Source organism: Moschus berezovskii, chromosome Y (assembly GCF_049115385.1).
Source record: "Moschus berezovskii isolate FMDL1 chromosome Y, NW_MosBer_1.0, whole genome shotgun sequence".
Lineage (NCBI taxonomy): Eukaryota > Metazoa > Chordata > Mammalia > Artiodactyla > Moschidae > Moschus > Moschus berezovskii.
The window spans coordinates 71625560-71653301 of record NC_142489.1 but is presented as its reverse complement, the minus strand read 5'-3'; the positions used below and the strand labels follow the sequence as shown (position 1 = coordinate 71653301).

Genomic DNA, 27742 nt, shown 5'->3' with positions numbered 1-27742 from the left:
ACCCTGGTGGTATCAGTTTTTCGGGGAAGCCAGCGACCATGGGCAATAAAATCATGGCCCTAATAGGATAGGTTTCTAGCCTGTGGTGGCAGAAGCATGCATGATAGTTCTAGCTAGTCTTTTTCTCTTGCCTGATAGTAAGTCTTTGCATGTGGCACGAGGGGGAAATTTAATGCTGTCACCACCTCCTCTGTGTGACTGAGCCCTAAGTTCTCACTTCTTTGTCAGTTTGGGATTTTTCAAAATGCATTCCTTTATACACAATTTGTCATCCCAGATGCATAGCTCCATCTCCATAGTCAAAAGCACTTCCCTCCCAGGTTGTCTTTCTAACCCCATGTTTGATCTTCCAGGCCCTTTTACACTAGTTGACCTGCACTGCCATATGGGGCATGCAGGACCACACCACACATTCTCTGTTCGATTTTCACTCTAGGCAAACTATATTTCATCAGCTTCTTCACCTTGCTTCTTTTCAGTCAAAATTAAATTAAGTTTAGTCAGGTGACTTGCCTGGATCCTCAATCTACTCCCTGCTTTTGCATCTCCCACCCCAAGACACAGGCTTGGTTCTATTCCTCTCGTCCTCCTCCCATCTTCCCTCTATTCTTCCAGTTATGTCTAGTTTCCATATAGACCTCACTGTTGAGCAAGGTCTTCTGCTAATATCCATTTGATGCTCTGGAAGAAGTGTTTCCTTTATAGAAGGATTATTTGTGATGCCTCCATGGAGAGAGTTGCACTCAATGTCCTCTTATTTTCTGCAAAATCAGAAATTCTGATCTTATTTCTAGGCTAGCTTTGTAATTCCTTTATGCATGCCGGTGAAAGAACAAACTTTAGTTGACAGGAATTAATCAGTTTGATGGGAGATTATATACATATATATGCAATTGGTACATCATTGATTTTGAACATGCAAATAAACAGATTTACTTTTCCTGAAATGTCTGCTAATGAGGAATTGCAATCTGCTTAAGGAACTATAGTTCTTTCCAGGATGAGAGGTGGTACAGGAATTGGGCTCAAAAGCCAGTCCCTGAAAATATCTAGCTATTCGTCAAACTGTGCTGACATTTTCCCAGAACACAGATTCCTTATTTCAGCTCTGGAAACTTAACTGTTTTAACTGGATGTCAAAGGTCAGAGAGTGGCATGGGCATAATTTAATTCTTGTATGGGAAGGTGGCAAGGGCCCAGGAATGTAACACTTGGTAGATGACAGCTTGAAAGAGAGAGAGCCAGAGAATAAAAGGGCAGAACAAAACAAAGCAAAACAGGGAGGTGTAGTTAGTCACTTAATCTTAATGTAAACCTGAATTGGAGTTTGGATCATAGAAAAAGCAAGGAGATTTCATAAATTATTTACATATACTTTATTGTCTCTCTTACATAGACTGCTTGTGAAAATAAGGTCTTTCAGTTGTTTCTGACTATTTGTGACACCATGGACTGATCAAAACTGGGTCTGCCCCATTGCAGGCAGATACTTTAGCATCTGAGCCACCAGGAAAGCTCTTCAACTGTGTCGGTCACGACAAATTGTGGGACTTTCTTAAAGAGATAAGAATATGGGACCACCTTACCGGTTTCCTGGGAAATGTGCATGCAGGTGAAGACACAACAGTTGGAACTGGACAAGGAACAATGAACTGGTACATACTAGGGAAGGAAATACATCAAGGCTATATATTGTCACCCAGCTCATTTGACTTCTGTGCAGAGTGCATCATGGAAAATAATTTGCTGAAAGAATCTGAGGTTGGAAACAAAATTACTGTGAGAAGAATGATTAACCTCAGTTATAAGATGACAGCACAAAAATCGGTAAAATATACCAGGAAGTAAAGATCCTTCTGATGAAGGTGAAAGGGGAGAGTGGAAAAGCTGGATTAAAACACAATATAAAGACCAACACACACACAAAAATAAGCTCATGGAATTTGGTCCCATCATTTTGAGATATATCGATGGGATACAATTGGATTAGTGACAGGTTTCTCTTTCTTGACCCCCGATATCACTGCCGAATTGACTGCAGCTATGAAATTTAAAGGAACTTGTACTTTGATGAAAAGCTGTGACCAATCTAGACACCATGTTAAAAAGCTGAGAGCTTACTGAAAAATACCTGACTAGTCAATGTTGATTTTCAGGAGGAACGAGTGGAGGAATGAGCAGAACCACAAGAACTGAGTGCCATAATATTGATGCTTTGCAACAACGCCTGGAGAAGATGTGTGAGAGTTCCATGGTGAGCGTGGAGTTCAAACTGGAAAAGCGTGAAGGAAACCATCTCTGACTGTCTGAGAAGGACCCATGCTGAACATGAAGAGCCAATATATCGGTCACATGAGTCCTAGAGCAAAATCACTGGGACGAAACCAATGCTGGGAAAGATTGGGCACAGGAGAAGAAGGGAACGGCAGAGGGCGAGATGGCCGCAAAGCATCACTGACTCAAAGGTCATGGATTTGAGAAAGCTCTGGGAGATTTGAAGGGCAGGCGAGCCCCGGGTTCTTGCTGTACATGGAGTCACAAAGACTCAGACAAGACTGAGTGACTGAGCTACATCAAAAAATTAGTCTTGGCAGTGCTGGGAGATAGTTCAGATAGCATGTTAAGCCTGTCATTGTACCTGAGATGGTAAGTGATATTCAGGACAATTAGAAAGAACAATGCTCTTGTCAGTTTCCTTATTTTCCTCCCTTACATTGTACTTCTCACAATGTTTTTGGAGAGCTTCCCAGAAAAGGAGAACTCCTGCGGAGTCATATGGTATCCTGAGACAGAAACCTTACCGCATCAGCCACTTGGATCTACAATCTTGGTCTTAGGCAGAAGCAGGTATTGTCTGTAAGTGTCTTCTAGAACTGCCCATCTTCTGATGTGTTAACAGGCTGATGTTTGATCTTATGGATGAGGTGAGAGTTAAGCAAACTTATATCTCCTCAATCAAACTCTGTAATCCTGGGAGAAGCATCTCTGACTTGTGTATTCTAGTTACCCTTAGGAAAGCTTACAAGGGGTTACATTACTAAGCAAGGATGTAGGTAGGAGACTGGATTCATTTAAACTTTGCTACTTGCCTTCTCTGTACATAGACCATTCCTCTTTTAATGTCACAGTTTTTGTCTTCAGACGAGGGTTGAGAATTGTGCAACTGTGTGAATGCATGTGAAGACCCATGAAACTGAAGACAGGGAGTACACTGTTTTCCTCTTTGAATCAGATCTCAAGACTATTGCCTTAATCATTTTCACTATCAGTGCATCTCAAATATTCATACATTCTTTTTATTTATTTATTTATTTTAATTGGAGGCTAATTACTTTGCATTATTGTATTGGTTTTGGCATACATTGACATGAATCTGCCCCGGGTGCACATGTGTTCCCCATCTTGAACCCCAATACCACCTCCCTCCCCATCCAATTCCTCTGGTTTAATCCCAACACACCAGCCCTGAGCATCCTGTATCATGCATCGAACCTGGACTGGAGATTCGTTGCACATATAATCATATATATGTTTCGGTGCCATTATATGATGATTGCCACATAGAGCTGAAACCAGAATTCCTGTATAGTCATCATCTTATCAGTGTGGTAGGGCTTGGATATTGAAGATTTTATCTACGAAGTATGTGGGCCATGTTATCACTTCCTTCTATTTAATTGTCTATTTTATCTGATACCCTTGTGAAGGAGGAAGGCCACTTCTACCATGTGACAACCGAATTACAGATTTCATCATTAGTTTCTTTGATCCGTAAGAATGCTATTCATATTGGTGAGTGTGCCACTTCCTATAGGAAGATAGTATCCTATTATACGAAGTCCTGGTTGAAACTCCGCACATCTACTTAGCTTCTCTGGTATTGCCAAATTAGTAGGTGTGTGTTTTTGATATTGCCAGACATCACAGACTACTAAGGCCCCGCTCAACTTTTGGTGGGCTGATTGTGACAGTGCCATAGGTTTTAAGTATCTTAGGGTGGAGTAGCTTGGTTATTATCGAAATGCTTTCAATCTCTGAGACTCATTCATTTGTCTTGTACTTTGAAATACTAAAGCAGACTTTTGAATGGACATTTTAATTTGTGCCTCTTTATACTATTGAATTAGCCGTTTCTTCAGCCAAAATCTCCAACATAAAAGTCCAAAAGAGAACTCAGAAATACCCTCACAGTCACATTCTTAATCTGATACACACACACACACACACACACACACACACACACACACACACACACACACACACGGAGAGTCATAATCTTACATACCCAAAACACAATTATGAAAGGGAAAGAAAACAGAAGTACTCACCTATGAAATGCACAGAGTTCTCTGTTATCTGTTTCTAGGCCTAATATTGGAAGTCATTTTGTAGTTAAATGATTTCACTCTAGTGACATTTTAAATCAGAATGTTTCAAAAGATAGAACATTCATCTACATCCCATGGGAACTTACAATATTTTGCATGAAAAACTATTGTGTGATTTAATGAAAATAAAGTTGTAGTGTAACAATATTGAAGTCATATTGACCTCTTTAGGCCCTTCAGTGACACATTTGCTTGCTATACTTTAAGCATCCAATTTCATCCCCTGACCTTCTCCCATCAATTTTTCTACTTTTTGCCCCAATTTTCTGTATTTACCTCACTTATTTTTTTGTTTTCAGTTTTACAATTTTAGGCACCCATTATAAAGTAAATACATAAAGGAAAGAAAATTGAATTCATGTACAATGCTTCCCTAAGGTATTGAGCTATTTTCTCTATAAGCTTTAGAGAATGACAGGTAGTGATATTTTAAAGCCATATGGGAATTGATAACAAAAGTAATGGACCATCTTACCAGGTTTCCCTTGGTAGGACAATTGAAGTACAGGTTCATGCAGTTAGTACAGGTTAGTACTGTTTTTGTTTCAGAAGGGAACAAAAACAGTAACTTTTCAACATGATATATTGAATGTCTTTCTCCATGTCTTTTCCAAGTTATCACAGAGGACTAAGTGGATTATTCCTGTTCTTTTTGAGAAGGACCTGCCAGTCAAAGCAGAACATGAAAAGAAGGTAAAAGGGACTGAGAACGAATAATCAGTACATGGCAATGAAATAGCAAATGGAATCACCTTTAAGGTGATATTGCTCAAAGGATGAAAATTTGACAACATCGTCAGTCAGTTAGTCAGTTCAGTCATTCATTCTTTTCTGACACTTTGCGACCCCATGAATCACAGCATACCAGGCCTCCCTGTCCATCACCAACACGTGGAGTTCACCCAAACTCATCTCCATCAAGTCGGTGATGCTATCCAGCCATCTCATTCTCTGTCGTCCCCTTCTCCTCCTGCCCCAAATCCCTCCCAGCATCAGAGTCTTTTCCAATGAGTCAACTCTTCGCATGAGATGGCCAAAGTAATGGAGTTTCAGCTTCAGCACCAATCATTCCAATGAACACTCAGAACTGATCTCCCTTAGAATGAACTGGTTGGATCTCCTTGCAATCCAAGGGACTCTCAAGAGTCTTTTCCAACACCACAGTTCAAAAGCATCAATTCTTCGGCGATCAACTTTCTTCACAGTCCTACTCTCACATCCAAACATGACCACTGGAAAAACCATAGTCTTGACTAGCCAGACCTTGGTTGGCAAAGTAATGTCTCTGCTTTTTATATGCTATCTAGGTTCACCATAACTTTCCTTCCAAGGAGTAAGTGCCTTTTAGTTTCATTAAAAACCTGAAATCTAAAACAAGAGCATTGAAATTTGGGATTGAAATCATAACTATGGACACCAATTTCAATAACATTTAGCATGGCTTCAAAATGCTCACCTCTCTAAACATGGCATTCTCACCTACATTGAATGTAATTTTTCAATGAAAGAAAAAGTATGTTTGTGGACCACTCCCTTATCTACACAGATATTCCACAGATATCACTGTTCATTAGCTGCAAGAATTAAAGAGGTCAACTTAATTTGGTGTTGTCCTATGTGGGTAACCACCACGAAACAGGGATCTGACTTGATGTTGCCACCATCATCTAAAGGAATGACCCCAAATTTGAGATTTCAAAGATTTCTAGGTAGTGTTCATGATATCTGTATAGTCCAACAAGCAGGCACGTTGTTCAGAGTAATTCGTTGTGAAATATACTTGGGATCAACCATTGATATTGATCCCTGCTTACTCCATGACTTTTCTAGATTATTAAAATTAATGATTCTTTTTTTATATATGTGTCTCCACAACTACTATTGAATTTTAGGGCACTGGGGCCTGAAACTACATGCTTAGAATGGGTTCTTATAGACTGTAAATTTCATGAGAGCAGCAGTTTTATTATAATTTAAATTCCCACATTTAGCATTCGTGTAAATATAATAAATATTTATCAACATGGAAAGTTATCACTAAAGAGGAAAGGTCAATTATGATAATACTGAAGGTTATAGGAATATGTTGAGTAATGTATATAGCATTTGATTGATTATGGCATTTCTTTATTGATAATTTAGTAAGTACTTAAAATGTATCATTTTCGGGCTCTAATTTTAGCTGATGTGAAAGATACATAAAGAGAGTAGGCCCAAAACCCACGGAAGTCCTGATATCTGGGCTCAGCTTGGTAGGAGGGCAAACGGCAGTTCCTTCCAACCCCAAGAAAAAGTTGAGACAAATTGTGAGAAGAGGCTTAGCATGGCTGAAATTAGGTTGAGAGATTGTAGCTCCGGAACCACAGTATAAGAGAAAGATAATGAAATTATTAAGGAAAAAAGATACCATGTCTTCACAGAACTTGTTAATCATACTGATGTGCTACAATCACCACCAGGAATTTATTCTGTCTCTGTGGGAACTGATAAGCAACATCTAAACATGCATTAGGAAATACAGGGTGGAATCCAGGTGTCAGCAAATAAAGGCGTGCCTTAAGGACAGCATCTTCCCTGGTGGCTCAGACATTAAAAAGTCTGCCTGCAATTTGGGAGACCCGGGTTCAATCCCTGGGTCGGGAAGACCCCTGCAGAAGGAAATGGCAACCCACTCCAGTATCCTTGCTTGGAGAATCCCATGGATGGAGGAGCATGGTAGGCTACAGTCCACAGGGGTCGCAAAGCATCGGACACGACTGAGCTACTTCACTGTCACTTTCACTTAAGGACAGCAGAACAAAAATGTCCCTATACATTATCACTTGTAAAATACATATCTTGTGCTGACCATGGGCCAGTCACTGATTATGTCATGTTATCTTTGGTGTCACAGTGACAGTACAGTGGTGATCATGATTTTGATGATCATAATTTTATATTTTCAAGTACATAACGAATTTCTATACTGAAGATAACCTGCTGTCTACCTTTTTAAGAATCTACCAGTATCTAATAGAATATAACGTAACTGTGAATGCACTAAGGTGCATACTATGCATTTCCATTTTTTTTTTAAATTTTATTTTATTTGTATCTCTTCCTTCAGCCACATACTCCTAATGTAGACACCCGTTCATTTCAGCAGGGGTGATTGCAGAAATCACATTACATCCGTTACCTCTTTTCCCTTTGTTCTCATTTTCTTGCTTACAAATATTAGATCAGGTGTCATCGACGTAGGATGCATAATGAATATTTTCTATTTCTGAAGAGTTTATAAAACAGTGCAGTAAAATAGCCAGACATTAAACTAAGCCTCATTTTTCTCTTCATTGTTTGAAAAAATAAAATGAAACTATGAAGACGAACATGCAACTTTATTGTTCAAATACAAGAATTGTAGGTATTTGTTGACATCTCCCAACAAAAATTTCAATCTTCATTAGGCTCCATAATCTGGAATTTATTTGATAGGTCCGTTTTAATTAGCATGGTTTTCACATAACGATGATTCTTGATGGGTTGACTGGAAAGAGAGGAGGCAGATGTATAAGTGATCTTTGGCACTGAGGTGCATGAGTTGCCTCTCTTTTGAAGGTCACGGAAAGGACTGTCATGGGCTGATATATTACTATATCTATCTGGAAACTTAGAAGACTCCACCATCAGCCTAGAATAACTGCCCTGAAATGGAGATACGATGTGGTTCTGAGAAGTCGATGTAGTTGTAGTAGGCAAGTCCTCAACGTGGCCATTTACCTGAGTGTAGCTGCTATGTGAGTGCCACTTAAAAATGCTCAACTGATTTAAAACAGCAGGTTGATCTCCCACAATCTGTTCTGTTTGGCTAACTGATATTGATGATGGGGAAGGTAAGTCACACAGAGCTAAATCTCTTGTATTAGCGACTGTCTGGCTGATGTGAGGCTTTCGTATGAAAGGCACACTTAAAGTGGTGGCTGAAAATGTACTCTCTCCACTAGTTTCAGGAAGAAAATCAGAGTTACGATCATCTACGTTGACACTTTCTTTAACATGCTTCTTCTTGCAATCTCGAACTAATGAAGATATTGCAGACACATTGTTAATCCCAAATCTTCTTTCTATTCTTACTAAAAGTTGAGGATAGCCTCTTTTGAAATTTGGATTATAGTAGATCTGTAACTAAAGTCAAAGGAAACAATTATTTAGTTTCTTTTTAAACCAAGGTAAAACTGCCATAAAAACTAAAAAAAAAAAAAAAAACTAAACCATAAAAGTTTATTCCTTCATACAGATGGCTAACAAATACACGAAAAGATGCTCAACGTCACTCATAATCAGAGAAATGCAAATCAAAACCAAAATGAGGTATTATTTTGTGCCAGTCAGAATGGCTTATATTCCAAAGTCTACAAGCAATAATTCCTGGAGAGGTGTGGAGAAAAGGGAGCCCTCTTACACTGTTGGTGGGAATGCAAACAGCACAACCACTATGGAGAACAGTGTGGAGATTCCTTCAAAAACTGCAAATAGAGCTGCCATACGACCCAGCAATCACACTCTTGGGCATACACACCGAGGAAACCAGAATTGATAGAGACACATGTACTCCAATGTTTATCGCAGCCAGGACATGGAGGTAACCTACATGTCCGTCTGCAGACGAATATATAAGAAAGCTGTGTGCATAAATACAATGGAGTATTACTCAGCCATTAAAATTATTTGAATCAGTTCCAATGAGGTGGATGAAACTGGAGCCTATTATACAGAGTGATTTAAGGCAGGAAAAAAAGGACCAATAGAGTATACTAACACATGTATAATGAATTTGAATGGTGATAACGATAACCCTGTAAATGAGACAGCAAGAGACACACAGATGTATAGAACAGTCTTTTGGACTCTGTGGGAAAGGGCTAGGGTGGGATGATTTGGGAGTATGGCATTGAAACATGTATATTATCATATGTGCAACGAATCACAAGTTCAGGTTCGATGCAAGATATAGCATGTGTGGAGCTGATGTACTGGGATGAACCAGAGAAATGCGATGGGGAGGGAAGTGGAAGGGGATTCAAGATGGGGACACATGTACACCTGGGGTATATTCATGTCTATGTATGGCAAAACCAATACAATAATGTAAAGTAATTAGCCTCCAATTACAATAAATAAAATTAGAAAAGAAAAAATAATTCCTTGAATGATACCAATTAAATTCCATCAAACCAAACGCCTCCAGAGTAGTTTTAACAACTAACACGTTAGAAACAAATGTGCTCCTCAACTAAAAATATGTTGTATATATATAGTAAATACCATAAGTAACTTCAAGACTCGTATCTTGTTTCAAGTTGATTGGAAAGTTTGTTAAATATCAAATATTATATCCTCCAGCTGTTCTCAGCTTCAAAAAATAAAGCTTTTTCAACAAATTGGTATCTCAAATTTGAATTCCGTTTTACCTACATATGGTAACATGCTTTCTAGGTCACATGATTTAATTTTACATATTGCTAATAAGTGAAAATTTGGGGATACATTGCTCAAAAGAGATTTGTTTTCTTCTTCCAGAAAGTCAGATAGTGAAGCAGATCTTTGAACAGGTTGTCGCTTTTTACTAAACCCGTAAAGGTTCAGCTGTCGAACTAAACTTTTCATATTATTGGTTTCAATTATTCTGAAAGGTGACTTTCTTTCCAAGAATTCTTTCTTGAAAAGTTCTTCGTTCATCACTATACAAGTGCCACTCTCATCCCACCAAATAGATTGAAATTGATCACTTTCCACTATATTCCACAATTTTTGTGGAAAAGTGAGTGAAAGAAAATCATTCAGCTCACCTGTTTCAGAGATAGAAAATGTGTAACGAGGACTTTTTATCAGAACTTCCTCAGACAAAGCCTGAAAAGCATATTCTTCAATAAGAGATCGCAAAACCGAATCCCAAGCAAGTGTATAATCATACAAAGGTCTGATGGAGATTTCTGAACCAGTGGATTCATCGTTAGGAGTCACATCTTACATTTCTGAAGAAATATGTGCCATCTCAGAAAAATCTTCCTTCAGATACTTTTCTCATTTTTCTGATTTTACACACAGCAAATTCAAATGCTGCTTGGCTCGCCTAAGGGGGAAACTCCCTAGATCATCACAGTGGTTCTAAAATGCACTGTTCTGCTAGCAGTGAAATGGTAGCTGTGACATCACAAAGTCACTGGTTTCCTAGCAAGTGAAGGGTAGCTGTGACATCACAACGTCACTGGTCTCCTAGAAATTGAAGGGTAATTTTCAACAAGCGTTTACTCCAGCATCAACTTAAAATACAGGCTGCTTACCTAAATAGCAACCAAAACCATAAGCCTGCAAAACCTCATTCCTAAATAATTTTAATACGGATAAATCACATCAGTAAATCTATTTGGTTTCTGAAATAAAAGTGATTCTCGGCGGCTGCCAAGAGGAGCTACCCCATGCCCAAGGCCAGGGCCAACAGGCGAAAGGAGTTACCCCACGTCCAAGTGGCCCTGGCTGCGCGGGCATAGGAGGGCTGAGAGGAACTACTCCACATTCAAGACCAGGAGGGTCACCCGTGAGGAGATACCCCTCATCCAAGGTAAGGTGCAGTGGCTGTGCTTTGCTGGAGCAACCTTGAAGAGATACCCCACAACCAAGGTCAGAGAAACCCAAATATGACGGTAGGTATTGAGAGAGGGCATCAGAGGGCAGACACACTGAAATCGTGATCATAGAAAGCTAGTAGATCTGATCACATGGACCACAGCATTCTCTAACTCAGTGAAACTAAGCAATGCGGTGTGGGGCCACCCAAGATGGGTGGGTCATGTTGGAGAGGTCTGACAGAATGTGGTCTACCGGAGAAGGGAATGGCAAACCACTTCAGTATACTTGCATCGAGAACCCCAAGAACAGTATTAAAAGACAAAAAAATAGGATATTGAATGAGGAGCTCCCCAGGTCGGCAGGTACCCAATAAGATACTGGATATCAGTGGTGAAATAACTTCAGGAAAAAATGAAGGGATGGGGCCAAAGCAAAACCAGTACGCAGTTGTGGATGGGACTGGAGATGGAAGCAAGGTCCGATGCTGCAAAGAGCAATATTGCATACGAACCTGGAATGTTAGGTCCATGAATCAGGACAAATCGGAAGTGGTAAAACAGGAGATGGCAGGAGTGAACGTAGACCTTCTAGGAATCAGTGAACTCAAATGGACTGGAATGGGTGAATTTAACTCAGATGACCGTTATATCTACTGCTGTGGGCAGGAATCCCTTAGAAGAAATGGAGTAGCTATCATGGAGAACAAAAGAGTCCGAAATGTTTTACTTGGATGTAATCGCCAAATGATCAGAATGATCTCTGCTCATTTCCAAGACAAACCATTCAATATTACATTAATCCAAGCCTATGCCCCAACCAGTAACACTTAAAAAGCAGAGAGTGAATGCTTCTATGAAGACCTACAAGACCATTTAGAATTAACACCTAAAGATGATGTCCTTTTCATTATAGGGGACTGGAATGAGAATGTAGGAATTCAAAAATCACCTGGAGTAACAGCCAAAATTGGCTTTGGAGCATGGAATGCAGCAGGGCAAAGACTGATAGAATTTTGCAGAGAGAACACACTGGTCATAGCAAACAACCCCTTTCAGCAACAGAAGAGAAGACTCCACATATGGACATCAACAGATGTTCAACACTGAAATCAGATTGATTGTATTCTTTGCAGCCAAAGATGGAGAAATTCTATAAAGTTAGCAAAAACAAGACGGGAGCTGACTGTGACCCAGATCATAACCTCATTATTGCCAAATCCAGACTTAAATTTAAGAAAGTAGGGAAAACCACTAAACCTTTCAGATATGACCTAAATCAAATCCCTTATGATTATACTGTGGAAATGAGAAATAGATTTAAAGGATTATATCTGATAGATAGAATACCTGATGAACAATTGACGAAAGTTCATGACATTGTACAGGAGACAGGGACCAAGGCCATCCCCACGGAAAAGAAATGAAAAAAAAGGAAAATGGCTGTCTGGGGAGTCCTTACAAATAGCTATGAAAAGAAAAGAAGCGAAAAACAAAGGAGAAAAAAAAAAAAAGATATAAGCATCTGCACGCAGAGTTCCAAAGAATATCAAGGAGAGATAAGGAAGCCTTGCTCAGCGATCAATGCAAAGAAATAGAGGAAAACAACAGAACGGGAAAGACAAGAAATCTCTTCAAGAAAGTTAGAGATACCAAGGGAACATTTCATGAACAGATGACCTCGATAAACGACAGAAATGATATGGACCTAAGAGAAGAAGCAGATATTAAGAAAAGGTGGCAAGAATACACAGAAGAACTGTACAAAACAGATCTTCACAGCCAAGATAATCATGATGGTGTGATCAAAGACCTAGAGCCAGACATCTTGGAAAGTGAAGTTAAGTGAATATGAAGTCATGTGGGCCTTAGAAAGCATCACTACGAACAAAGCTAGTGGAGGTGACAGAATTCCAGTTGATCTATTTCAAATTCTGAAAGATGATGCTGTGAAAGGGCTGCACTCAATATGCCAGCAAATTTGGAAAACTTAGCAGTGACCGCAGGACTGGTAAAGGTCAGTCTTCATTCCAATCCCAATGAAAGGCAATGTCAAAGAATGATTTAAACGACCGCACAACTTCACTTATCTCACACACTAGTAAAGTCATGCTCAAAATACTCCAAGCCAGACTTCAGCAATACGTGAACCATGAACTTCCAGATGTTCAAGCTGGTTTTAGAAAAGGCGGAGTAACCAGAGATCAAATTGCCAACATCCTCTGGATCATGGAAATAGCAAGAGAGTTGTAGAGAAACATCTATTTCTGCTTCATTGACTATGCCAAATCCTTTGACTGTGTGGATCACAATAAAATCTGGAAAATTCTGAAAGAGGTGGGACCTTTCAGACCACCTGCCCTGCCTCTTGAGAAACCTGTATGCAGGTCAGGTAGCAACAGTTAAAACTGGACATGGAACAACAGACAGGTTCCAAATAGGAAAAGGAGTACGTCAAGGTTGTATATTGTCACACTGTTTATTTAACTTCTATGCAGAGTATATCATGGGGAACGTTGGCTGGAAGAAGCAGAGGCTGGAATCAAGATTGCCTCGAGAAATATCAGTGACCTCAGATATGAAGATGACATCATTCTTATGGCAGAAATCAAAGAGTGACTAAAAAGGCTCTGATGAGAGTGAAAGAGGAGAGTGAAAAAAGTTGGCTTTAAGCCAACATTCAGAAAACTAAGATCATGGATTCTGGTCCCATCACTTCATGGGAAATAGATGGGGAAACAGTGGAAACAGTGTCAGACTATATTTTTGGGGGGCTCCAAAATCACTGCAAATGCTGATTGGAGGCAGGAAATTAGAAGACGCTTACTCCTTGGAAGGAAAGTTATGACCAACCTAGATGGCATATTAAAAAGCAGAGACATTACTTTGCCAACCAAGGTCCATCTAGTTAAGGCTAGAGTTTTCCCCTGGTCATGCATGGATGAGAGTGTTGGACTGTGAAGAAAGCTGATCGCCGAAGAATTGATGCTTTTGAACTGTGGTGCTGGAGAAGACTCTTGAGAGACCCTTGGACTGCAAAGAGATCCAACCAGTCCATTCTAAAGGAGATCAAATCTGGGTGTTCATTGGAAGGACTGATGCTAAAGCTGAAACTGCAATACTTTGGCCACCTCATGCGACGAGTTGTTTCACTTTAAAAGAGTCTGATGCTGGGAGGGATTGGGGGTGGGAGAAGATAGGGATGACAGAGAAAGAGATGGCTTGATGGCATCATCGACTCGATAGCCATGAGTTTGAGTGAACTCCGCGAGTTGGTGATGGACAGGGAGGCCTGGTGTGCTGTGATTCATGGGGTCGCAAAGAGTAGGACATGACTGAGGGACTGAAATGAACTGAACATCCTTTCTCAATGATCCATCGGATGTTGGCAATTTGATCTCCCGTTCCTCTGCCGTTTTTAAAACCAGCTTGAACATCTGGAATTTCATAGTTCACGTATCGCTGAAGCTTGGCTTGGAGAATAAAAATCATTATTTTACTAGCACATGAAATGAGTGCAATTGTGCGGTAGTTTGCACATTCTATGGCATTGCCTTTCTTTGGGGTTGAAAAGAATATTGCCCTTTTCGAGTCCTGTGGCAACTGCGGAATTTTCCAATTTAGCTGGCATATTGAGTGCAGCACTTCTAAAACATCATCTTTCAGGATTTGAAAAAGCTCAACTGAAATTCCAACACCTACACTAGCTCAGTTGACTAAGGCCCCCTTGACTTCACATTCCAACATGTCTGGCTGTAGGTGAGTGATCACACCATCATGATTATCTGCGTTGTGAAGATCTTTTTTGTACAGTTCTTCTGTGTATTCTTACCACCTCTTCTTAATAGTTTCTGCTTCGGTTAGATCCCTACCGTTTCTGTGCTTTATTGAGCCCATCATTGCATGAGATGTTCTCTTGGGATAGCCAATGTTCTTGAAGAGATCTCTAGTCTTTTCCATTCTATTGTATCTATTCTTTTTTTTTTTTGCACTGATCCCTGAGGAAGGCTTTCCTTTCTCTCCTTACTTTTCTTTAGAAATCGGCATTCAAATGGATATCTTTCATTTTCTCCTTTACTATTTTTTCCCTTTTTTTTCAAAGCTATTTGTAAGGCCTCCTCAGTCAGTCATTCATTTTTCACATTTCTTTACCTGGGGATGGTCATGATCCCTGTTTCCTGTCAATGGAAGGTACCTCCATCCATAGATCATCAGGCACTCTGTCAATCGAATCTAGTCCCTTACATGTATTTTGCACTTCCAGTGTATAGTCATAAGGGATTTGATTTAGGTCATATCTGAATGGTCTAGTGGTTTCCTCCACTTTCGTCAACTTCTGTCTGAATTTGACAATAAGGAGCTGATGATCTGAGCCACAGTCAGCTTCCTGTCCTGTTTTTGCTGACTGTATAGAGCTTCTCTAATTTGGCTACAAAGAGGATAATCAATCTGATTTCAGTGTCTACCATCTGATGATGTCCATGTGTAGAGTCTTCTCTTGTGTTGCTGGAAAAGGGTGTTTTCATGACCAGTGTTATCTCTTGGCAGAACACTATTAGACTTTGCCGTGCTTCATTTTGTACTCCAAGGTCAATTTGACTGGTACTCTAGGTGCTTCTTGACTTCCTACTTCTGCCTTCCAGTCCCCTATAATGAAAAGGACATCTTTTTTGAATGTTAGTTTAGAAGGTCTTGTAGGTCTTTACAAATCTTTCAACTTCAGCTTCTTCAACGTTACTGATCAGAGAAAAGTTTTGGATTACCGTTTATTGAATCATTTGCCTTGGAAAAGAACAGAGATCATTCTGTCATTTTTGAGATTGTACCCAAGTACTGCATTTTGGACTCTTTTGTTGCGTATGATGGCTACTCCACTTCTTCAAATGGATTCTTGCCACAGTTACAGATATAATGGTCATGTAAGTTAAATTCTCCCATTCCAGTCCACCTTAGTTCACTGATTCCTAGAATGTCAATGTTCACTCTTGCCATCTCCTGTGTGGCCACTTCCAATTTGCCTTGATTCAAGGACCTAACATTCCAGGTTCCTATGCTATATTGCCCTTTACAGCATGAAACCCTGATTCCATCACCGTCCCATTCCAACTGGTTGTTGATTTTGCTTTGGCTCAATTGCTTCATTATTTCTGGAGTTATTTCTCCACAGATCTCTAGAAGCATATTGTGAACCTACCAAGGGTTCATCTTCCAATGTCCTATCTTTTTGTATTCATGGTCTTCATGTGGTTTTCAAGGCAAGAATACTGAAGTGGTTTGCCTTTCCCTTTTCTAGTGGACCACATTCTTTCAACTTTGGTGAAGGGCTGTCATCAGGTAAAAGGCAATTTCTTCTTGGAGAAAACTCTATTGCAAACCTAGACATTGTATTTAGAAGAGACATTCACCTTGGTAACAAAGGCCTCCACTTCACAAGTCCCTGTTGTTTATCCAGTAGTCATGTGAAGATGTGGGAGCTGGAATATAAAGAAGACTGAGAGAAGAAGATTCGATGACTTTCAACTGTGCTGCTGCCGAAGACGCTTCATTTCAGTTCAGTCGCTCAGTCATATCCAACTCTTTGTGACCCCATCAACATGGCAGGCCTCCCTTTCCAACACCATCTCCCAGAGACCACCCCAACTCATGTCCATTGATTAGCAATGCCATCCAAGCATCTCATCCTCTACCATCCCCTTCTCCTCCTGCCCTCAATCTTACCCAGCATCACCGTCTTTTCCAATGAGTCAGCTCTTCGCATCAGGTGTCCAAACTATTGGAGTTTCAGCTTTACGGTGTTACATTCCAACGCATACCCAGGGCTCATCTCCCTTAGGATGGACTGGTTGGATCACCTAGAAGTCCAAGGGGCTCTCAAGAGTCTTCTCCAAAACCACAGTTTAAAAGCATCAATTTTTCGGCACTCAGCTTTTCTTACAGTCCAACGTTCCCATTCATACATGACCACTGTATAAACCATAGCCTTGACTAGATGGACCTTTGTTGGCAAACGAATGTCCCTCCTTTTTATTATGCTATCTTTGTTGGTTATAACTTTCCTTCCAAGGAGAAAGCATCTTTTAATTTGATGGCTGCAATCACCATCTGTAGTGATTTTGAATCTCCAAAAAATAAAGACTCTTAAGGGTCCCTTGGATTGCAAGGATATTAAGCCAATTGATCCTAAAGGAAATCAACCCTACGTATTCAATCGAAGGACTAATGATGAAGTTTAAACTTCAGTTTTGGCCAGCTCATGCAAAGTGTCAATTCACTGTAAATGTCCATGATGCTTTTAAAGATTGGTGACAGGAAAAGAAGGGAGTAATAGAGGATGATATGGTAGGACCATATCTGAAATACAATGGGCATGCATTTGAACAAACTCTGGGAGATAGTGAACGATAGAGAGGCCTGTTGCACATGTGTCACAAAAGAGTTGAAGACAACTTGTTGAATGAGCAACGACACTCAATGTCTCTAGAGTTGCTTCTTCAAATCACTCTCAGTTCAGTTCAGTTCAGTTCAGTTGCTCAGTCGTGTCCTACTCTCCACGACCCCATGAATCACAGTACGCCAGGCCTCCCTGTCCATCACCAACTCCCGGAGTTCACTCAAACCCATGTCCACAGAGTCGGTGATGCCATCCAGCCATCTCATTCTCCGTCGTCCCCTTCTCCTCCCGCCCCCAAACTTTACCAGCATCAGTCTTTTCCAGTGAGTCAACTCGTCATATGAGGTGGCCAAAGTATTGCAGCTTCAGCTTTAGCATCAGTCCCTCCAATGAACATCCAGGATTGATCTCCTCTAGAATGGACTGGTTGGATCTCCTTGCAGTATAAGGGACTCTCAAGAGTCTTCTCCAACACCACAGTTCAAAAGCATCGATTCTTCGGCGATCAGCTTTCTTCACAGTCCAACTCTCACATCCATACATGACCACGGGAAAAACCATTGCCTTGACTAGACAGACCTTGATTGGCAAAATAATGTCTCTGCTTTTTAATATACTATCAAGGTTGGTCATAACTTTCCTTCCAAGAAGCAAGCGTCTTTTAATTTCATGGTTGCAATCAGCATCTGCAGAAATTTTGGAGCCCCAAAAAATAAAGTCTGAAACTGTTTCCACTGTTTTTCCATCTATTTCCCATGAAGTGATGGGACCAGATGCCATGATCTTTGTTTTCTGAATGTTGAGCTTCAAGCCAACCTTTTCACTCTCCTCTTTCACTTTCATCAAGAGGCTTTTGAGTTCCTCTCCACTTTCTGCCATAAGGGTAGTGTCATCTGCATATCTGAGATTATTGATATTTCTCCCGGCAATCTTGATTCCAGCTTATGCTTCTTCCAGCCCAGCGTTCCTCATGATGTACTCTGCATATAAGTTAAATAAGCAAGGTGACACTCTAACATATATTTAATGAAAGTAATAACAAATATCAACTAAGGTGGTTAATAGAAGATGGTATAATGCATTTTTAAAGAAAATATGGGAACTGTAGGCTCTAAAAGAAACAAATCTTTGAATTGAATAAATTTTAAGTATTAGTGTGAAGGAAGAGACAGGAAGATGGAGGAGGAATAGCACGGGGAGACAACTTTCTCCCCCACAAATTCATCAAAAGAATGTTTGTATGTTGATTAAATCCCACAAAACAAATTCTGAAGGCCGGCAGAGGACATCAGGCACTCATAAAAGCAAGACATTGTCTTCAAAAGGAGGTAGGAAATAACATAAAATATAAAAAGTGAGAGAAAAGAGGGAGGGATGGAGGTTTGTCCCGGAAAGGGAGGTTTAAAAAAAGAGAGAAGTTTCCAGACACTGGAAACACTCACTGGTGACTCTGTGGCAACCCTTGGAACCTGAGAGGGCAACATAACCAGGAGAAACAATAAATAAATAATTAAAATCTACAGACTACGTGCCCAGTAGTAGCTCCGTGGGAGAAGCAGTGCAGCCGCCCACACCCCCCATAGAAAGCTGGGACTGGGCAGGGAGGCGCGGGCTGCATCCCTTAGAGTAAGGACAGGGCCTGAATGCCCTGAGGGCAATCTGAGGGAACTAACTTAAGATAGATAAGCAGACTGTGTGATAGTTACCTCGTGAAATGGCGAAAACCCCCAAGCTAAGACACTTCCAGGCCCACTCAGAGAACAAAGGACTGAACAGTGCTAGCCAGCTGTGGTCAGCCCATCCACCATCCCCAGCTGAGACGGCAGGGGAGGACAGCCAGAGCAGGAAGCAGGCAATCGTGGCACCAGAGAGGCATCTGATACCAAGCTTCAAGCAGGCCTTGTTGCTAACCAAGATTTCTTGGGTTCTGGCCAGTCAATATCGGCCTGAGAGGGTACACTGGTAGTACGCCCAGAAAACCGAGGAGCAGGGATTGGGGAGGGAATAAGTCACAGTGACTCTGCTGGTCAAACACCTGCTCACCTGAGCTGCTCAGACCAGGAAGGGCAAAAAATTCAGGCCCAACTGAGTCTTAACCTTTGTGGAGTACCCAAAAATCAGAAGCTGAGTGGCTTAGACCATGGATGTACATCCAACCCAGCAACAGCCTCGGATTGTTCCCAGCAGAGCAATCTAGAGCCTGTGCAGTGTAGACTGGGACAGCACACATGCCGTGAGCAGGGGTAAACCCAGTGTGGCTGAGACATTGCAAGCACTCCCCACAGATGCCACTGGTATTTGTCTGCAGCTTACCTCCCTCCCCACAGCACGACTGAACAGGTGTGCCTAAAAAAATTGTCTACCACTGCCGCCTTGTGTCAGGAAGGGAATTAGACACCGAAGAGACCAGCAAACAGAAGCTTAAACAGAAGGAACTGCGTAGGAAGAGACAGATGGAGAAGTCTTGAGCCTACTACAAAAATAAGACTGAAAACCAGAGCCAGAGGCTTAAGTCCAAATCCTGAGAACACCAGAGAACTGCTGTTCTAGGGAACATTAATTGAAGGAGCTCATCAAATGCTTCCATACCTACACTGAAACCTGGCAACACCAAAGGGTCAACAAGTTTCAGAGAAAGACTTTCCACACAAATTCTCCAGCAACACAGGAGAACAGCACTGAGCTTCAATATACAGGCTTCCCAAAGCCACTCCAAACCCACTGATAACTCAAAACTCATTACTGGACACTTCATTGCACTCCAGAAAGAAGAAATCCAGCTCCACCCACCAGAACACCGACACAAGCTTCGCTAACTACGGAAACTGAAAAAGCCACCCATCCAAGGCCACACACAGCAATGAAACTGCACAATAAAGAAAATTCCACAAGCTGCCAGAAGACTGAAAGGCCACCACAAACAGAACAATATAAGCAAGATGAAGAGGTAGAGAAATACTCAGCAAGTAAAGGAACAGTACAAAGGCCCAGCCAAAAAAAAAAAAAAAAAAGTAAGTTTTAGGGAATCTACCTGATAAATAATTATGAATATTGACAATGAAAATGATTCAAAATCTCGAAAACAAACTGGAATTACAGAAAAATAACCTCTAGATAATGATCGAGAAGATGCAAAAAACATTTAATAAGGATCTAGAGGAAATAAAAAAGAGTGACTATATAATGAATAATGCAATAGATGAAATCCAAAACACTCTGGAGGGAACCAATAGTAGAATAATGGGGACAGAAGATAGGATAAGTGAGGTAGAAGATAGAATTATAGAAATAAATGAAACAGAGAGGAAAAAAGAAAAATGAATTCAGTGAAATGAAGACAATCTCTGAGACCTCTGGGACAATGTTAAATGCCCCAACATTCTAATCATAGAAGTCCCAGAAGAAAAGACAAAAAGAAAAACCATGAGAGAATACTTGAGGAGATAAGAGTTGAAAACTTCCCTAAAATGGGGAAGGAAATAATCAAGTCCAAGAAACACAGAGAGTCCCTAACAGGATAAACCCAAGGCCAAATTCTCCAAGGCAAACATGAATCAAACTAACAAAAATCAAACACAACGAACAAATATTAAAAGGAGCAAGGGAAAACCAACAAATAAAACACATGGAGATTCCCAGAAAGATAACAAGTGATCTTTTACCAAAAACTCTTTAGGCCAGGAGGCAATGACACGACATACTTAAAGTGATGAAAGAAAATAACCTTCAGCCCAGATGATTGTACCCAGCATGGATTTCATTCAAATATGAAGGAGAAATCAAAAACCTTACAAACAAGCAAAAGCTGAGAGAATTCAGCACCACCAAACCAGCTCTCCAATAAATGCTAAAGGATCTTCTCTTGACAGGAAACACAGAAAAGGTACGTAAACTTGAACCCAAAACAGTAAAGAAAATGGCAATGGGATCATACCTATCAATATTTACCTTAAATGTAAATGGGTTGTATGTCCCAACCAAAAGGCAAAGACTGGCTGAATAGATACAAAAACGAGACCCTTATCATGTTGTCTGCAAAAGACCCACCTCAAAACAAGGGACACATACAAACTGAAAGTGAAGTGCTGGAAAAAGATATTCCATGCAAATAGAGACCAAAAGAAAGCAGGAGTAGCAATATTCATATCAGATAAAATAGACTTTAAAACAAAGGATGTGAAAAGAGACAAAGAAGGAAACTACATATTGATCAAAGGATCAATCCAAGAAGAAGATATAGCAATTATAAACATATGCACCCAACATAGAAGCACCGCAATATGTAAGACAGTTACTAACAAGTGTGAAAGGCTAAATTAACAACAGCGCAATAATAGTGGAAGACTTTAATACCCCACTCACACCTATGTATAGATCAACTAAACAGAAAATTAACAACGAAACACAAACTTTAAATGATACAATAGACCAGATAGATCTAATAGATATCTATAGGGCATTTCACGGCAAAACAAAGAATTTCTCCTTTTTCTAAAGTGCACACAAAACCTTTTCCAGGATAGATCACATCCTGGGCCATAAATTTTGACTTGGTAAATACAAAAAAAAAAAAAAAATTGAAATTTTTCAAGCATCTTTTCTGCCCACAGTGCAGAAAGATTTGATCTCAACTACAGGAGAAAAACTATTAAAAATGCCAGCATACGGAGGCTGAACAACACGCTGCTGAATAGCCAACAAATCATAGAAGAAATCAAAAAAGAAATCAAAATGTGCATAGAAATGAATGAAAATGGAAACACAACAAACCAAATCTTATGGAACACTGTGAAAGCCATGCTAAGGGGAAAGTTCATAGAAATATAGGCGTACCTCAAGAAACAAGAAAATAGTCAACTAAATAACCTAACTCTACATCTAAAGAAACTAGAAAAGGAAGAAATGAAGAACCCCAGGGTTAGCAGAAGGAAAGAAATCTTAAAACTAAGCAGAAATAAATGCAAAAGAAATAAAAGAGACCATAGCAAAAATCAGCAAAACCAAAAGCTGGCTCTTTGAGAGGGTAAATAAAATTTACAAACCACTAGCCAGACTCATCAAGAAACAAAGGGAGAAAATCCAAATCAATAAAACTAGAAAAGAAAAAGGAGAGACCACAATAGACAACACAGAAATATAAAGGATCATAAGAGACTGCTATCACAAAATAATATGCCCATAAAATTGACAACTTGGAAGAAATGGACAAATTCTTAGAAAAATACAACTTTTCAAAACTGAACCAGGAAGACATACAAAATCTTAACAGACCCATCACAAGCACGGAAATCGAAGCTGTAATCAGAAATCTCCCAGCAAACAAAAGCCTAGGGCCAGAAAGCATAACAGCTGAATTATAAAAATTTAGAGAAAAGGTAACATCTATTCTACTCAAACTATTCCAGAAAATTGCTGAGGAAGGGAAACTTCCAAACTCATTCCACGAGGCCACCATCACCCTAATCACAAAACCTGTCAAAGATCTCACAAAAACAGAAATCTACAGCCAAATATCACTGATGAACATAGATGCAAAATTCCTTCACAAAATCCTGACAATCAGAATCCAACAACACATTAGGAAGATCATACATGATGACCAAGTGGGCTTTATCCCAGGAATGCAATGATTCTTCAATATCAGTATATCAATCAATGTAATACAGCACATTAACAAACTGAAAAAAAATGAATATCTCAATAGATGCAGAGAAAGCCTTTGACAAAATTCAGCATGGATTTATGATAAAAACCCTCCAGAAGATGGGAATAGAAGGAACATACCTCAACATAATAAAAGCTATATACAGCAAACCCACTGCTGCTGCTGCTAAGTCACTTCAGTCGTGTCCTACTCTGTGTGACCCCATTGACCGAAGCCCACCAGTCTCCCCCTTCCCTTGGATTCTGCAGGCAAGAACACTGGAGTGGATTGCCATTTCCTTCTCCACTTCCCTGTGCAAAATCCCATTCATGAATGCCTGTGCAAAACATTTCAAACAAGGGCAATGTATGATCAGACAAAACACCACAAGTTAACAGGCAGTATATGTCATCTTAACATTAAAAACATCAAAAATTACGTATTAACTGGTCTTACTTGTGATATGACATGACTGAGCAACTTAACTGAACTGAATTGAACTGACAGGAAGAAACCTCGTATGGTTTACAATGCTGTTCTTAATTCCTAGGGTTTTAAATCTACGTGATACTAAAAATATCCCAGTATTTTGGTGAGTATTTTGGTACCTAATCGCTCAGTTTCTTATATATTATTTCTGGTATGGGAGTAGTAAGCTAAAGAGGCTCTAATTTTGTCATGCTTGTGGGCTTTTCAGTATTCTTGTGGGAGGCTTCATTAGACTTGTTCTTCATTAAGCCTATGCTAATATGACAAACCCACAGCAAACATTATCCTCAATGGTGAAAGATTGAAAGCATTTCCACTAAAGTCAGGAACAAGACAATGGTGGCCACTCTTACCACTACTGTTCAACATAGTTCTGGAAGTTTTGGGCACAACAATCAGAGCAGAAAAATACGTAAAATGAATCCAAACTGGAAAAGAGGTAAAACCCTCATTGTTTGCCAATGACATGATCCTCTACTCAGAAAACCCTAAAGACTCTACCAGAAAACTACTAGAGCTAATCAATGAATACAGTAAAGTTGTAGGATATAAAATCAACACACAGAAATCCCTTGAATTCCTATATACTAATAATGAGAAAATAGAGAAATTAAGGAAACTATTCCATTCACTGTTGCAACGAAAATAATAAAATACTTAGAGATATATCTACCTAAAGCAACAAAAGGCTTCTTTTTTTTAAATTTCTAGACATTTATTTCTCTGTGAAAAAGGGGGAAAGGGAATAAAATAAAAACTGCACAACTAACACAAAAAACCACCAGGAGGAAGGGAGGGAGGCAGAGGAGATGGGGGAGGGGCCCCCATGCAGCAGCACTGGCTGGCGACCGGGGTGCTCGCCCCACTCCCCACCTGGCGGGAGCGGCCCCGTCCTCCCAGGGCTCTGCTCCGTCCCACACTGTGCGCCCCCAGCCCCGTGAGGGGTGGACGTGAGAAGTCGGAGTCCCGGTCTGAGGGAGGAACCGTGCCGGGGGAGGGACCTGGGGTCAGAGCATGTACGGGGAGTAACAGCCAAGGACCCCCACTGTCCCCCCAGGGAGGGGCCTGGCGGGGGAGGGTGGGCACCGTAGGCCAGCGGTGGGTCCTCTTCCAGCATCAGGGGAGAGACAGAACAGTCAGAGCCTCCTGGGCGAAGTACTTGACGTCCACGTCCTGGTCCTGGGTCAGCTTCTCACGGACGGGCTTGACCTCGCTCTGCAGCGTGCTGTTGTCCAGGATGCGCCCGATCTTCTACAGGGACTTGGCCACGTTGAAGCGGACGTTGGCAACAGGGTCCCCGGCCATGTGCAGCACGGTGGGCAGTATGTGCTTGGTGGTGATGTCCTGCCCGCAGATCTCAGACAGCACATTGATACAGAAGAGTGTGGTCATGCGGTGCAGGGAGTTGGCGTCCCCAGACATGGCCAAGACCTTCGGGATGATAGTCGCATGGGCCCACTCCTTCCCAAACCTCTCCACCACCTTCTTGAGGTTGCTGGTAGCCCCCTCGCGGATGGCATAGACATGATCCACAAGCCAGGCCATGCACAAAGATTTGAATTTCTCATCAAACGACTCCACCCCCAGTTGTCCCGCCAGCAGAGGGATATACTTGATGATGGCCAGCCGCACCCGCCACTTGGCATCCTCCGCCAGCTCCACGATGGCAGGGAGTAGGGACTTCAACAGCTGCCTGAAGCCGATCACCTCGTTCATGCAGTCCAGGTTGGAGATGATGTTCAGCCGCACCTCCGGGCACTCGTCCTTCAACTGGGCCAGGAAGAGGTGCAGGAGGTCCTTGATCGTGCTGTCTTTGCCCGGGATCGGAAAGAGGCCCATGATGATGGAGGCCAGGGCTGACTTGACGAGATGGTTGGCATCAGACACCAGCTCCTTGATGCAGGGCAAGATCTGGGTCATGATCACATTCTCCCGACAGTCAGCGGAGAGATTTCCACAGAATTCTTTGACGTTGTGGGAGGCGGCAACCTTCACCTCAGTCAGCCTCACAGTCTTTCATCAGGTTCTGGAAGGAAGGACTCAGGTTCTTCTGGGTGATTTCAGGCCCCACTGCTTTCTGGAGCCCTGTGAACTTGTCGGCCACCATGTAACGGACGCGCCAGGACTTGTCCTCGGTAGCCTGGCACAGGGTGGGCATCACCAGGTCCTCCAGGGCCTCCTGGGGCAGGAATTGGGCGATGTTCACGCATGTCTCCACTGCTAGCAGCCCCATCTCGCTCTTGATGTTGTCCAGCTCCAGCACCTTGGCGAACTCCCCAACCTTGGAGGCTGTGGGTCACAGCACCATGGGGGTGTCATCTGAACATAGGTTCTGGAAGTACTGTTGAAGCTCTGCCTTGATGGCCCTTGACACACGGGGGTAACAGACAGAGAAGAGGCTGCAGGCTGAAGTGTGGGAGGTGAACCAGGCTCCGCCCGCCAGCCACTTCACCAGGGGCACGAAGTGGACCTCAAGGTCGGAGGGGGAGTGCTCATGCGAGATATCCCACAGGGATTCCATTGCCTTATCCAGCACCACCGTCTCCTCCACCGTGGCCAGCAACTTCAGGGGCAGCAGCAGGCAGTGCATGTACTCGAGGCCACCCAGCAGAGTGGTAAAAGTGCCCAGCTGCTCTGCCAGGTCCAAAAGGACCTCGTCCTCATCGTAGACTGTGTCTGTAAGGAAGGGCAGAAGTTTACCGTGGGCCCTTTCGACCCCAAGGATCAAAGCAATGGTGGACAGCTTCTAGATGCTGTTGGGGCAAAGCTGAACATCCTCGTTGTGGAGCTCGTCTATGAGCACTGTGATGGGGTAGAATGAGTGGTTGCTGTTGGCTGCCGCCATCTTGGGCCTGTCCCCTTCCTGTCAAGACTGAGGCCAGTGCCGTGCTAAAACTGGGATAGGGAGGGGTTGGGCTGGGAGGAGGAAAGGAACAAAAGACTTCTATAGAAAACTATAAGACACTGGTGAATGAAATCAAATAGGACACTAATAGATGGAGAAATATACCATGTTCATGGATTAGAAGAATAAATATTGTGTGCCAGGAGCCAGCGAGGGAAATCCTACCCGTGGCAATGGTCAATTGGGGAAGAGGCCTGATGGGCAAAGGCTAATCAGGACTCGAGGAACCCCCTGGACTTACCTGAGCATCTACCCCAAAGAAAACCGGAGTCTGACTGCCTTACTCTTACACCTCTTATCAAGTCCTTTAATACTTACGGGGGCTTCCCCCCAACCACCTATCTCTGAAAACATTAATTCAGAGCTGTAGTTTAAAAGTTCTCCTTGGCTTAATAGGAGTGTTCCAATCCAAGCCCCACTGATAGCTTTCTAACTTGCATGACAAGTTTGTCCGGGCTTTTACAACTATGAATGTGACTGTTTACAGCCTCGAACCATGCAAAGACAGAAAGCCTAATATTCTAAAATACAGGAATTTGTTGAAGAAGTAAAAATCATTAGAATAGTAGTAAAAAAGAGATTTCATTGTTGAATCAATGCTTGCTGCAAAGTTTATCTATTGTATCCTTGGAAATTTATTAATCACAAATAGAGAGTATAAGTAGTAGCCTTTGATTTAACCACATCAGATCTTAAGTTAATAAATTCCTTTCCTGTAGCTCACTACACTTTTGCCTTATAGGAATGTAACTTTGTCATGTGTCTAGCACATGACTTTACGAAAATCACTTTAAAAGAATATAAGACTTTTTCTAGCTAACTAACCTTTGTTAGGAGAGAAGGCCATAAACTGTCAGCAGGCCTCCTGGCCAGAAGATGATGTAAACCACCTAAAACTTTTGTTTATCATGAGATATACAAAAATAAGCCCTGATCCTGATAAGGGTCAAGACTGCAGACCCCGCGTGATTTTGGCGTGAGTCTATACCTCCCTTTCTCTAGTTTTTATGTGCACAACTTAGGGTATAAAAGCAGCACTGGAAAATAAAGTTTTGGGCCTTGCTCACTGAAGCTTGGTCTCCCCATGTCGTTCTTTCTCTTTTTCTGTCCTTTTCTCTATTCTCCTTTTTCTGGTTGAGATCCTTGGAGTGCTGGGCCCTCTGCGTTTATTTATCTGCCTGGGCTTCTAAGACCCACTCGAGGTGGTGCCCTGGTGGGGTGCCTCTGGTGATTCAAGAGGGCGCCTGCGGCCTACGTAAGCAGAGCAAACCCCGTGCTTGGGTTTTCTCTCTCTCTCTCTCTCACTGACGCCGACGCCGT

General features: G+C 41.5%; 1 pseudogene; it reads right to left on the bottom strand.

Moving 5' to 3' along the window:
- Nucleotides 1-23419: 23419 nt before the first annotated feature.
- LOC148773154 (serine/threonine-protein phosphatase 2A 65 kDa regulatory subunit A beta isoform pseudogene) lies at nucleotides 23420-26362 on the bottom strand (annotated as a pseudogene).
- Between the last annotated feature and the right edge of the window lie 1380 nt (nucleotides 26363-27742).